The following is a 14,377-nucleotide window of genomic DNA, read 5'->3' as shown; positions in this document are numbered from 1 at the left end:
AACTGTGTCTGCGTGCCTCACAACAAGCACAGTACGTGTGGTACAGTGGCTTTCAAGCAGTGGAAGCCACCGTGTGCGTAAGGAATGAATTTAGTATGCTCACCAAGCAGGAACCGGCCGTCGCGTGGCAGCTGCCCTTGCTCAAGTTGGTTTCGGAGCCAGGAAAATTGCCACACGAAGGAGTCGTGGACCGACCCGGGATACCGTGGGTCGATGCACATTATCCGGCAGTCGGCGTCACACACCTGAAAGTGAGAGAGATATTGACATGTAATTACCTGAATCCACAAGTAGTAGATTGTACTTATGGTTCACAAAGCAGTCGCAATTTCAGAACCTTTTAAGTTATTTTGTCTGACACATGCATGTCAACACACCTTCCTGGATGCAAGGTACAACTAACTACCTTGAAACAAAAATAATGTGTGTTTTTTTTACGGAAGCTTAAGTTTTAACAGACAAGTATTATTTTTGGGAGAAGAGTCTCACGGCTCACATGCTACGTAGAGCACACGCTCGCGCAGTCGTGAGACCCCACAGCCCGCAGTCATAAAACGGCCTACTTAAACCGTACCGGCAATACGTTTTTTTTTTCTACAAGTTTGGGGCGCGTTTTGACAACGTAACATGAGTGTACTTACCACCATCACGTTGAGTGAGTGAAAGCGATGTTTATTATATCTTTTTTTGGAAAAATCGACTGTTGCTTGTGCACTTAGTGTGCACATGTCACTGTCGATAGGAAAGGGGATTGGGTGAAAAAGAAAGGATAGAAAGAGAGAGGATTAGGTTTGGGGGGGGGGGGGGGGGGGGAGCCAGGTGCAGGGGGATGTCCTGGCCGTCGCAGGCATGTCGAGTCATAGGACGACCCAAGCCTCAGAACGCAAAGCCTGTCGAAGTTTGATGTGGAGCCGTCTTAGGGCGAATAGCTAAATATCTTAAAGCTGCGTTGGCTGGTAACTGTGCTTCAAGGCTAATATCGGCACGAACGTTCGGTTGAAGGAATGACGTTTCTTGTCTTGGCTGAACAAGCTGTGTCTGAAATGCAGATTTCGTAATCATGAGCTGGAGCGGTAGATTGGGTAGTCGTGCCTTGTTCTGGTGTGTTGAACTGTAGGTGGTCTCCTAAAGCATTTCTAGGAGTTCCGTGTCCTTCATGTAAGTTATTAGTTTTTTTAGTGCCATGTCTGTCACAGCTCGCGTTGCCCGCGGATGTAGAAGGTCCTCCAGGCTATCACTGGAGAGTCCGAGGCGGGAATAGGCGTTATGGAGGGCAGTACGCTCGTCATTGTAGTCGGTGCATTGTAGGAGGAGGTGCTCGGCGTCAGCAGTTTCCTGGCAGGTTTGGCAATTGGGGTTGAGATCAGGCCTGAAGCGACCTATCCACGCTGGTGTGAAAGCGCTTCCAGTCCGCAGACGGTGGAGCACCGCAGCTGTGTGACGATCCAACCCTCGTGGGAGACGGGCTGAGAACGTGCCGTCCGCCACTCTCGGGTCCGGGTTCTGTCGTGTGATGGTTCGTCTCACCAGAAGCTTGGCGTCTGAGAAACGGGGAACTGTGGAGAGCGGACATCCGGGGTCTTTGTGAGCCTGCGCTGCTAGGGAATCGGCGACTTCGTTTCCCCTGATACCACAATGACTGGGGATCCACTGGAAGATAATCTCGTGGCCTTTCTCCCGGAGCTCGGCTGCATCTTGTGCGACTGACCGCGCCAGAGGCGTAGCCCTTTCTAGCTCCGATAGTAGCCCGAGAGCCGATCTTGAGTCGCTCAGGACTACCCAGCTGAGCCCCCGTGCGCAGCCTGTCCGCATTCCCCAGAGGGCAAGTTGTATGGCCGCCAGCTCTGCGGTAGTAGAGGATGCCTGATGGGACAGGCGCTCGTGTATACCTACGGCTGCAGCCTCAAAGAAGGCCGCTGCTGTTGCTGTGCCTCCCGATGGGTCTACCGACCCGTCGGTAAAAACGCGTGTCCGCCCATCGTACTCCGCATCCAAGTGACTTTCCGTCAGCTGCCGAGCGGCTACCACTGCTGCGCTCTTCTTGGTCCGCAGCCCTGGTATGCTGATATTAACCCTCAAAGGGTGAGGATCTGTGTGTAGTGTTGGAAGGGGCGCTAGCGGTCCTGGTGTACCCGCGATGTCGCCTAAAGTGCAGAGCTGCGCTCCCAGTTCCGAATCCGTACGTTCGGCGATGCTTATCAAGAGCGTGATGGTAGAGTCGCAGTTGCTCATTCGGATGAGATGTCCGAGCGCTCGTTCTTGCAGAAGGTTTTCAACGGTATTCATACCTGCTTCGGTAAGAGTGTGTCGTGACGATGCCGAACGGGGAACTCCGATGCAAATTCGTAGAGCTACGCGTTGCGCTCTCTCTAGGTTCTCGATCTGATTGCCGCTCAGTCGAATGAGCGGTAAGGCGTAGAGTGGGCGAGCCAGAATGAGACCCTTGTATAGCTGTAGTAGCATTTGTTGCGATGTGCCCCAGGTAGTACCACCAAGCGCGCGGAGGATATTTGTGTGCGTTCGCATCCTCTGGAGCACCACCTGCGTTGCTGGGCCCCAGGATAGCCTCCAGTTCAAGGTGAGTCCTAGGTACGTGACTGTCTCCTCCACTCTCACCGGGACATCTCCGATGAACAGGGTCGGTTGGAACTTTGAGGGTCTCCTTGGTGCGTAGCATAGAGCAACAGTCTTTTCTGCCGATGTTGTCAGACCCAGTTCATGTAAGTGGTACACAGTGTTTGTAAGTGCTCTCTGGAGGGCGCGTGCCATCCGTTGCCTACGGTAGCCTGGGGCCGTGGACTAGAGCGCCACGTCGTCCGCATAGACAGCCATGCTTATCGGGAGTGCTGGTTCCTCGCCTACTCTTGCTGCGGCTGGGAGTGATGCAATCGCCAGTGCAAACAGGAGCGGACTGACTACGCTCTCTTGGGGAACGCCATGGTCGACTCGTCGGGGCTTGCTCAGTGCTCCGCCGACCTTTACGCACATGGTGCGTTCAGTGAGGAATGCGCAAATGTAGTTAAGAGGTCGTCCACATACCCCGAAACGACGCAGGGCTGAGATGATGATTCGGTGCGGGAGGGCGTCGAAGGCTTTGCGGACGTCTAGGAATACGGCCATCGCCGACCAACCTTGTGCTTTGGCCTCCTCCAGCGAGCTGGTGATGTCACCAATAGCGTCCGCGGTGCTCCTGTGGTGGCGGAACCCCGAGAAGCAGTCTGGCAGAGCCCCGGCCGCCTCAAGGTGGTAGACTAGGCGACGTAGCACCATTCGTTCCATCACTTTGCCAAGGCATGATGTCAATGAGATGGGCCTATAGGAGCTTAGTTGGTCTTGGGTTTTCCCGGGTTTCAGTAGTGGTACCGTAGTTGCTTCTCTCCACGCTTCTGGTATTTTAGAGGTCCTCCACACATGATTGATTAGAGTCAGCATTGCTGGGACAGCCGACTCGTTAACGTTTCTCAATGCTTGGTTGGTGATTCCGTCTGGGCCTGGGGCCGCACGGTGTCTCGGGAGAGCATCGAGAACGTGCTGCAGTTCGTGCAGGGTGAAGTCTTCGTCTGGCTGCTGCATGGGGGTCGCTGTTGGGTGACGGAACTTGCTCCAACCCTGGGGGGGCGGGCTGGCAGCCGGCAGTGGTGGAACCTCAGTAAATGCATCCGCGAGTAGTTCGGCCATCTCTGTTGGTTGAATGTTCATTGCCACGGCCATTCCAAGGACAGGGTTTTGGGGGATTGGGCGACCTGCTAGTGTTCTCGCCATCCGCCAGGCCCGGCTTCCTCCGGCTGGTTTGTCTAAGGTGGTGCATTTGAGGCGCCATTGTCGGCGTGCTAGTTTTTTACCGTGCCTCCTGAACTTGGCATCCAGTCGCCGGTATGCCAGTACATCTGCCGGATCTCCAGTGGCCCATGACCGTCGCTGAGCGCGACGTCTTTTTGCCCGCAGTTCTAGCCATTTGAGGTCGGGGTTGGGACGTGTTGCTGGCACTCTGACTTCGTGGGTGACCTTTTGGAGGACGCGGGAGAGCGTTTCCGGGGTGAAGGATCGTCCTTCTTCCAGCGCTTCTTCGAGCAGGGTACGGAAGCGATCCCAGTCGACGACGCGGCAAGTCTTCAGAGGAGCTTTTGGCGGCCTTCCGATGACAATGGGTAGATGATCACTTCCCCAGCTGTCTGCCTGAGGAGTTGCATTGAGACGTAGGGCCCAAGTCGTGAAAGTCAGATCAATTACGCTTCCCGTCACTCCAGGCCGTACAAATGTCGGGTTCCCACTTGTAATATTTCTGAGGTCGAGCCTATCTAGCATTGCCTGTAGCTCTCGACCTCGCCGAGAGTCCTTTCTGTCCCCCCAGGACTGTGAATGGGCATTGAAGTCGCCGGCAATTATAACCTCTCCTTTGGCCCGTGCGCGAATGTCCGCGAGTACATGGACGTCCCAAGGTACATTAGGGGCCACGTATGCCGAGACGATGGTCAGGTAACGGTCTCCAAATTCCAATTTTACTGCCACAAAATCTGCTCCTTCACTGCAAAGATCGCTGAGGTCTATCTCTATCTGTCGTAGGTTTCGTCGAACTAGGAGGGCTGCTCGCGGTGTCACGCCCGCCTCCAGAGGCCTGCTGCAGTAAACTACGCGACCCGCAATGCGTATGCTGCCGGCTGGCATTCTGGGTTCCTGGAGGGCCACAGCATCGTAGGCGTAATGTAAAAGGTGGTCGCGTAGCTCTGGGAGTCTCGTTCTCAAGCCGTTACAGTTCCACTGGAGGGCGGAACAGGTGAGAGGCTGGGGGCGGGCTGTAGGTCTTCTACTAGTGTCCCCAATCGTGGATGTCTGTGGATTGGTAGTTAAAGCTTTCTTTTAGAATGATTGATACCCGAGATTGGTCTTTGGGTCGGGCTTCATTGTTGTAGTAGAAAAAATAAGAAAATATCTGTACCTCTAGAGGAAAAATGTTAGATTTTTGTATCACTGCAGTCCGTCTCGCCTGTAAGAGCTCAGGGAAACGAGTTTGAAGGTTATTTATATTCCTCTCAGGTATGAATGAATGTTTTTGGTGACGAACGCGCGTAAGTTGCTTGCTGCACTGGTTCCCTCCCGGTTTCACAGTGATCTCACAAGTGGAAGTATCATTTGAAGAAATGTAAGTATGCAACGTGACCATTCCGAATTCACTGTTGCTAGCAGCGTGCAAGCCATGTTAATTGCTGCCTTAAGAAGAGGAATCCAACCCTGGCTTGGTGGTGTTGTTCTTGGTGGCGGTGGACGGGACCTCTCCGAAGAACGTTGGTGGTTGGCACCTTTAGACACTGTGGCCTCAGAAGTGGTTTCTTGTGGTCTTTCGTCTGAATTCTGCCCATTGTTGGTATTGCCTGCCCTTGGTTTGCCTTTTCCCTGTCCCTTTGAAATAGAAGCGTATGTGTCTTGGTTCTGTCCCTGCTTCCCGGTTTCCCCGGCCGCAGACATCTGGGCAAGTGGAGGAAACTCATCGCTGCCCTTTGTTGGGTTCGGAGCGTTCGGCTCTTGTAAGGCGGCTTTGGCGGTGCGAAAGTCGACCGCGTGATGTCTAGCATAGTTGCGAGTTTTCCTTTCTTTCCTCCATTTTGGGCAAGATGGAGATTTGGCAGAATGGGCTTCACCACAGTTTACACACTTCTCTTGTGCGGTGCAGGATTCTGTATCTGGATGAGTGCCACTGCAACGGTTGCAGACAGGAGCGTTTTTGCAGGATGCCTCGCGATGCCCGTAGCGACAGCATTTGCGGCACTGTATAGGGCGCTCTTTGAACAGGGTCACGGGATGACGCACAAGGCCAAGGTAGACAAAATTTGGTAGTGCTGTACCGCAGAAGGAGATCTTCATTGCTGAGCTCTGCCCAAGTCGACGAAGTCTTGCTACCCTATTTTCCGGCGATCTTAAATGCTCCCAGACATCTGCTTCGGACAGCGCGGTGTCCACTTCTGTGATTACGCCCACAGCGTAATGCCGAGGAAGTGGTTCGTAAGCTCTTACTGGAATCCCACATAGCTTCTTGCAGTCTAGAAGAGCACGCGTCGTCTGTCCATTCCTTGTATCGACTGCTATGAGGTTCAGCCGTCTGTTGTACCTTATTTCTATGATGCACTCTGGGCAGAGTAAGTTTAGGGCATCGGATACTTTTAGACTGCTCAATGACGTAATAAGAGTGTCTTCGGCAGCTGGTACAAAGATAACCGTAAGACCTTCTGTCATTAGGGTGCTTGTGCGGATTGTGCCCGTGCTGTTGCTTGAATTCGAGCTAGGTTTTTTCCGCTTTTTTGATGTCTTAGCTGGGGTCCAGCCTTCGTCATCGATGTCGGACATTTCCATGTCATTAGGGGGAATTATCACCCGCCGCTGGGATGTGGTAGCACCCTGATCCTCTAGAGTGGGACCCACAGCAGGATTTCCAGTCAGGCTGTTGTTATCAGCTTCTGATGCGGATATTGAGTCACCGCATATGGAGGAAGGCAGACTGTACCTTTCGGTGGTGGCCTTGTGATTCGAATGCAGTGAAGATGACTTGAGGGACATGGCGAGGTCGATTCACTTGCACTGGGAAAGACCCAGTGCGGGGATACCCGCCAGTTGATGACCGGATAAGCGTTCTTCAATGTTGATTCGATTCTGGTTATTAAGGCAGCTGATAACAATAAATATTCGGTTGCAACCGAACGAGGCTAGAAAAGTGCAAGCTTCTTAAAGACACTTCGTCTTCCTCTCCCCATCACGTTGAGGGCGTAGAAGTACTTGCGGCACCAGTACGCCGCCTTCGTGACGGTGGGGCCGTTCTTGGACGGGCCGACGATGGAGACCATGGTCCTGTCCACGCAACCGATGACGCCGGGTATCCTGCCGAGCAGCCTGAAGCCCTTCTCCGCGTCGAACCTCTCGCTCGGCGTCTCGGGGAAGTGGATCCAGCCACGCTGGACCCCGAGACGACGCACGATAGCGACGGACACGGCGCGGACCGCAACGCTGACTGTCTTTTGGTCCCGCGCTACGTGTTCGTCGCTCGCCACCATGCCTTGGAAGCTCCCCGTGCCGTAGAAGCGCAGTGCACACAACACTTGAAGCTCCACAGTCATGACCGTCCACGAGGTACGCACTGTCCTCACCTCCGGTTCCTCGCGAAGTTCGTCGCACAACCACCGCACCACGATCTTGGGCAGGCGGTATTGCTTCCGAAAGATCTCCTCCGGGAGCTCGAATGCATCGCGGTGTTCCCGATACAGCCTTGCGGGCGAAAAAAAAAGCTCTATTAAAGAAAAAGTCAAATTGACGAGACGGCGACGCCTCGCCGCCGAACACATGCTGCCAATGACACCTAGTTCCGAGCAAGTACCTTTTGAAACGTACTCGGTACAAAACGAAACGTCATTTTGTTGTCACGTCCGGTAGCCGACTCCGCCCAGTTTTGCCGACTCCGCCCATATTTTTCTAGGGAAATTACGTCACTTTTGTTTCCAACCAATCAGACGTGATGACGTCACTCCCGTGTACTAAAAAAAGGTACATGTACAATGTCGAACCTAGCTATCCAGAACCACCAATAAGTTGCAAGCTTTACTGAATTCCTCGGATGGAACCACGGGTGAGCTCACAGAAAACTTGAATATCCTCGAACTGAAGAAAGCAGCATTGAAGGCAGTTGACGGTGAGATTGAAGATGGGGTTGATATTGATCACCTCGAAGAAGAGATGGTCAACGTAGAGGCTTATCAAGTGTCGATCTGCCGTTTACGCGGACAAGAGCCACGCTCAAGCTGGACGCCCTGCGCACGCCTAACATCGCATCGAATGCTGTGGAACGACTACACAATCGGGACCAAGCTCATTTAAAGGCAAGAACGATAGCAATCAAACTTCCAAGATTAGAGATCCGAAAATTCGAAGGACACCTTCATAACTGGAAACCTTTCTGGGATTAATTTGAAGGGGCAATACACAACAACCCTGACCTTTCTTCAATTCATAAATGTAGATATTTGACGAGCTACCTATTCGAAAGGGCGGAAGACAGCATACGAGGATTGACTATTGCGGAGAACATCTATAACATCGCTGTGGATCTCTTGAAGAACAGGTTCGGCCAGACCCAGGCGATAACCGACGACCACATGACGCGACTCTTGAATTAAAAAGAAAAAAATGTCACCACGTCGAGCTTGATCACGGCTCTGAGACGGCTGTATAATGATATCACGATTAATGTCCACAGCCTGCAAGCACTTGGCGTAAAGGCGGAGGAGTACAGTGTGCTGCTACATGCTGTCGTGAAGAAAAGACTTCCTTAGGGACTTGTCCTCCGCTACTGCCAGCAAAGAGCCACCGATATCGCGGATAGCACCGGTAGCCTGCAAACGTTTTTGAATTATCTGAAGTCCGAGTTAGAGAGCCGAGAGCGCGTCCTGGAAATAAAGCCCAATCAAGCCAATTCATCAAATGCAAAAAAGGAGGACTCATCAAACGAGGTGCGCCAAGCAAACATCACTCCATTGGCAGCAGCTTTAGTTGCAAGGACGGACGCTCAAGATGCCGAATGCTTTTTTTGCGATGCACGTGAGCACTCGTTCGACCAATGCAACGTGCGTTCCATCAGTGAGAAAAACGAAATACGGAAGAGAGACGGCCGATGTTTCAGCTGCTACAGAAGATATCACCGGGTAAGAGATTGTCGCAATGCCAGATTTCTCCGCTGCGCCAACTGCCAAGGGAGACACATGACTTGCCTTTGCGATCCTGACCTCAAACCCAACAAAGAGTGTCCTCATTCGTCATCAGAGCCAGGCACTTCGGAAGTGGCATTAACGAGTGCGGTGTCTAACAGTGTCGAACAGTACTTCTGCACACCGCCACAATCTGGGCAGAAGGGGAGACTAAGCGTCGCCTATTCCGGTACTTACTGGATGGAGGGAGCCAGCAGACGTTTGTGACGACCAGGCTTCTCAACGAGCTGTCTTGTAAGGTTCTAGGAAAAGAGGATTTGTGCATTACACTCTTCGGCAATACCGTCCTTGGTAATGCGAGTAAACTGCGGAAGGTAGAGGTATGGCCTCTAAGCCAATACGATCGGAGACGCGTACGAATTGAGGCTCTGGACGTTCCTGCCATTAGCCATTCTTCTGCGTTCCCTGTAAGTCCTTGCAGGACAGCTCAAACATGCACGCTGCAACTCGCCGATCTTTCATGCTCGGGGTTCAAAAGAAACATTGACATTGATATACTGATTGGAGCGGATGATTACTGGGGGGCTGTCACTGGGTCCACCAAGCGACTTGACGGAGATTTGACAGCGGTGGAAACAATATTTGGTTGGACACTGCAAGGTCCAGTGCGACCATTACCGGAAGTGGGCTGGCACCAACATACTCTTATTCAGGTAATGACTCGACATCAAAGCAACCAGCCTTCCCAGCAGCTACGGGAACAGAATACCCTACAGGGACCTGAGGAGGATGTGGCAGAGCCCAAGCAGTCAAGCATGAAGAGTGAACTGGTGGCCGAGGAAGCAGTCCTGAAAGACAATGATTTGGAATCCGACGAAACGGAGGCCCTAAAATGGGCACCCTGTACGGTACTGACACCTTGCACTAGCCCCGGCAATAGCAGGAAATCTGGCTTGAAAGATGACCGGGAAGCAGCTGGCACTCAGCTACTATCGGAGCCTGTCGGTTGTCAGCGCGAGCTGAGTGCCAGTGACTCTAAGGAGGGCAGTGGAATCCCCGACGAGAACGTCATGAGCAATGATGGGGAGGGGGTGAAGAGACTCCCACTGGTGTTTTTGAAACACGGTGTAACATTCTGAAACCGTCCAATCTCATAAGCGTTTTCACTGAGATTCAGAACGGCAATGTTGTCAGCGCCGACTGCAAGAAATTTCAAAAACGGGATCAATCCGGAGGGTCCATGAGCTCACCTTCGAGGATGTTTGCATCACAGAAGGAACAGTTGAATTGCTCAGCGAATCGAAAGGCCGGGGAAGATGTTGACGCAGTTGTTGGCGAAGTTCTTCGTGGCCTCATAGAAAAGAGTGTGGAGGGGTCAAGTGGACTACTGGGTGAAAAAATCTTCACCAAAGCCCTCAGACATTTCTAGCGAACGTTCCGAGAGAACAACGATTACCGCTACCAGGACTTTGTGAGTGACTAAGCGGGGCTCTGTTTATTTGCCCTTTTTGAACAGCTTTTGGTGGAAATGCAAGATATTGAAATAAAAAAACATCGCTGTGGTAGCTCAGATCACGGGTCGTCATCCGATCACGGGCCGGGAGTTCCACCCAGGATAACCAGGAAGCGGCGGAAACGTTCTACTCCCGTTCCCGAGAAACGAACGCTCACACGGAGCCAGCGGCGAGGAACGTGTAACGTGAAATAATTCAAATTTGGCCGCTTGGAGCTGCAATCTGCGAAAATGGTAGGCCCATCTGACTCTATTCGCGACTCCAGCAAAACGGACGCCACCAAGCGGGAAAACCGGGAACCAGCCAGACCAGGTCGCTCCGCGCCCCTCCGCGTCTCTGGTGGCTTTCGCGGACACGTGTATTCGGCGCGGTGACGAACAGTGTAATTTCACGATGGTCCGAAAATTTCTTAAGTTTGTCTGAGTGTTAATTAGTGTGGTGAAGCCTCAGTAGATTGTTTCCTTCCATCACGTGTTGGAAAGACCGTTTACTCCACAGCACACGGTCGCGTGCTTTCGATTTGTTGGATGGAAACGAATCACGGAAAAAGGTTTTGATTTCTTGTCTGTCTCTAATCACATTCAAAGTGACGACCGCTTGGTAACTGATAAGTGGTTTCTTTATAAGGATGTAGAACAGTGGACTGAGGACGACAGACGAGGCATTTCACTGGAGGGAACACCAATGTTGCGGTCAAGTGAATGGGAAGGTTCGAAAGCTGCTTTTCTTGAGTTTGGTTGGGTTCGGTTAGCTTCAAGTTTGAGCCACCCACGCCGGTCGGCGCGTTGGCTATTCATCTTGGCTGCTTTTTCCCCGAAAAAGCCTCTGGACCACACTAAAGGAGTTGGGCGGATTTCGCAATTACTTGATTCAGGAAAACCTGCCCGCTGCAAATGATGAATGAGAGAAATTATCTGTTTTCAAAAGGTGGGGGACGAGTCTCGCAACGTTAGAAGCTGCCGCGGCATTTCGATCTATCGCGCCTCCAATATTTATATCCTACCCCCGTCGAAGCCAGCAGCAATATATGTCTACATTGCTCAGGTTTACCGGCCAGAAAAAATATACTCATTGTCTCCTTTCAGGATTTAAAGCAAAGTTCAATGCAGAGAGGTCTGCGTGAATCTCCGATGAAGACTCTCTTAAGCTTGTCTCCGTGCTGCCGGCTAGAATCATTTGGCTAACTTTAAGTAGTATCTCTCTGTCTGTCAAATATACTTTTATTCAGCAGTTCACCTAATAGCTAGTCAACCAAGCTCATATTTCAACCCGAAGAATATACTAATATCGCTTTAGTGGGACATAGTACGTAATATAATACATAACCCACTCGTCAAAATGAATTCTCGATTGCTACTAAAACCTGAATTGAAATACGAGTATCAGCTGCTTTGTGGGGCGCCGGCGGGTTAACATGGTCCTTGGACCAAGAAGCGCTTGCTTAATTTTTGCAGCCTGTGTTGTTGACCAAGCAGACGACTTGAGCTGTTTCTTAAACGCGGATACGCACAAAAGCTGGATTTCGCGGACAGATAAGTCGCATGGTCGAGGCATGCGAGTTAGTTGAAAATTACTCTCGGTGGAACAATTCTGTAGTCATTGCCGCTTTCCTTAGATGATCAAAACTGATTAGTCTATTACCGTCTCTCCGGAGCCCATAGTTTTCGTTTTGAACGAAATCTCCGAAACGAAAGTTTGACATGAAAATAACAAAAAACACCGGGAAAACAAAACTATGCTTTGCAAGTTTATGTTCACCGGCTACACTTAACCGTCTCAGTTCAAATACTTATAAAATTGGGCATTAAACAAAAACAAAATCTGTTAAATTGAACGCGCCACCTGTTCAGGCGGCCCGGCCCAGCCGACGCGACCTGGACTCAGCCGCCATGTTTGTTTGGTGGTGGCGCTCCCTATATGTCGCTGGAGTCGCGAATAGTGGGAGATGTGGTGCTTCCCAGGAACGACCATCGCTCAAGAGCATTCTGGGATCTGGCCGTCGTCGACGAGACCTTCCCTGGTCGAGATTAAAAAGTGTGTGCCGGCACTATCCGACTCCGAAAAGGCGTGAAGATAAGAAGGCCCATCCAGCTTGTTTACCGTCTAGAAATTCCGACAAAACAGTCGATCTGATTTTGTTGGGTGGGAGGATGTTGGAGCATGGCTACGGGACGACGAATAAGTGGACAATGGGGTCACGCGCGGCAGAAATTCGCCATGTTCTCATTCTGATAAACCGCTATTACCACGCCGATCGAGTCGTAGTTTCTTCAGGTCCCCCCCCCCCCCCCCCCCCCCACACACACACACACACACACACATATATTATATATATATATATATAGGGTGTTTTTTATTCTTACACATCTGTTTAAAAAAAACGTGAAAGCTACACTAATGCGGCTTGTGCAGGTGGGTTATACGGCCAGGCGGACATTATGTGGGTGGCTAATCTCTGCGATAAGTCGGGTAATTAATTAAAATTCGTTATAACTTATTAATTAGTGGAACTAGACATATGGTTTCAATTAGAAACTTGTAAAGCATCATCGAAAACCACTAAATCAACTATTTTTGGAAGGATATAACGCCGGGGAAGCATTTTACGGCGTTCTTTAAAAGCGTTCCATTTGGACGCGTTTTTAGATTTCGGTTTCTTATCGGAGCGCATCACCGCGCCCGCGGTCCTGCTCCCCAGTGGCTGAGACGCGAAACTCACGTGCGCCGTACTTCCCTCCATTCTACGAGGGAGGCGAGGAGGTGGATTCGCGCCGCGACCACCGGGGAGCAGGATCGCGGGCGCGTAGATGCGCCCCCGATAAGAAACCGAGATCTAGAAACGCGTTCAAAAGGAGCGTTTTTACAGAACGCCGTAAAATGCTGCCCCGGCGTTATATCCTGCTAAAAATAATTGATTTAGGGGTTTTCGATGATGCTCAGCAAGTTTCTAACTGAAACGATATGTTTATTCTCAGTAATTAAAACTTTAATTAACAAATTGTAATTAATTAGCCGACTTATTGCAAAGATTAGCCACCCACATAATGTCCGCCTGGCCGTATAACCCACCTGCACAAACCGCATTAGTGTAGCTTTCACGGTATTTTTTAAACAAATGTGTAAGAATAAAAAAACACCCTGTATATATATATATATATATATATATATATATATATATATATATATATAGGTGAGGCAGAGTAGCTTGAGAACAATGGACCGGGAAAATGTAATAAGTCAGAGATCCGTACTTGCGGAGTTGCTATGCTAGGAGTTTATTGCATGTATTTCGACAGTTTCGCCGAGAGGCTCGGCTTCGTCAGGAGATGGCATACATGTGAGGGCATCAGACTGTGCAAAGCAGTAAGGGGCCAATGGGGCGAGGAGGACGTGACGTCACGAAAAATAAAAGTAAAAAGACATAAAAAAAAAAAGTTGTATTTGAGCGCGTTCCCACGTTAGGGCGGCGGGTTTCAAAGCTAAAGAGGCGTATCGAAATACATGCAATAAACTCCTAGCATAGCAACTCCGCAAGTACGGATCTCTGACTTATTATATATATATATATATATATATATATATATATATATATATATATATATATATGGAAAAGGCTGTGGTGTACGATGACGAAAAGTGTATAAGAGAGTAAACGTACTTCGAAGCTGGCGCAAAGCTAGCAGTGGCACCAGCTTCGAAGTATATTTACTTCGAAGCACCGCGCCCCGTGGAGAAATAGTGCAACCAGGCTCTGCTGAGTTTCGCGAGGACAGCGCAGCAGGGGTCGGTTGCACTATTTCTCCACGGGGCGCGGTGCCGTCGGGGCCGAGATGCGCTCCGATTGCAAACCGAAACTTAAAAACCCGCTGAATTTGTGTGGTTTTTCAGAAAACCGTAAAATGACGCGCGCGCCTTATATCGTTCTGCAATTTATTGATTTATTGTTTTTCGATTATGCTGAGCAACTTTCCAATTAAACCATTCCCTTAAACACAATATTAAAAAAGTTTATTACACAAAAATAATTAAGAATGTAATTATCCCGGACTTTAAACATTTTTCTGAAGAGGCCCCTGGTTCAGTACCAAACGACAGAAGCCTCTTTTCTTTTGCGACGAGTAGTTTTCGCAATATCGAATTTGTCCACGTTTCGCGAAACACCCTGTATATATATATCTA

General features: G+C 50.4%; 1 pseudogene; it reads right to left on the bottom strand.

The window, feature by feature from the left end:
- Positions 1-1,178: 1,178 nt before the first annotated feature.
- LOC120839069 lies at positions 1,179-2,463 on the bottom strand (annotated as a pseudogene).
- Positions 2,464-14,377: the final 11,914 nt, after the last annotated feature.

This window comes from Ixodes scapularis, unplaced genomic scaffold, assembly GCF_016920785.2.
Source record: "Ixodes scapularis isolate PalLabHiFi unplaced genomic scaffold, ASM1692078v2 PGA_scaffold2__306_contigs__length_199485367, whole genome shotgun sequence".
NCBI lineage: Eukaryota > Metazoa > Arthropoda > Arachnida > Ixodida > Ixodidae > Ixodes > Ixodes scapularis.
The sequence above is the reverse complement of the archived record's forward strand: the minus strand, read 5'-3'. Positions and strand labels throughout refer to the sequence as shown.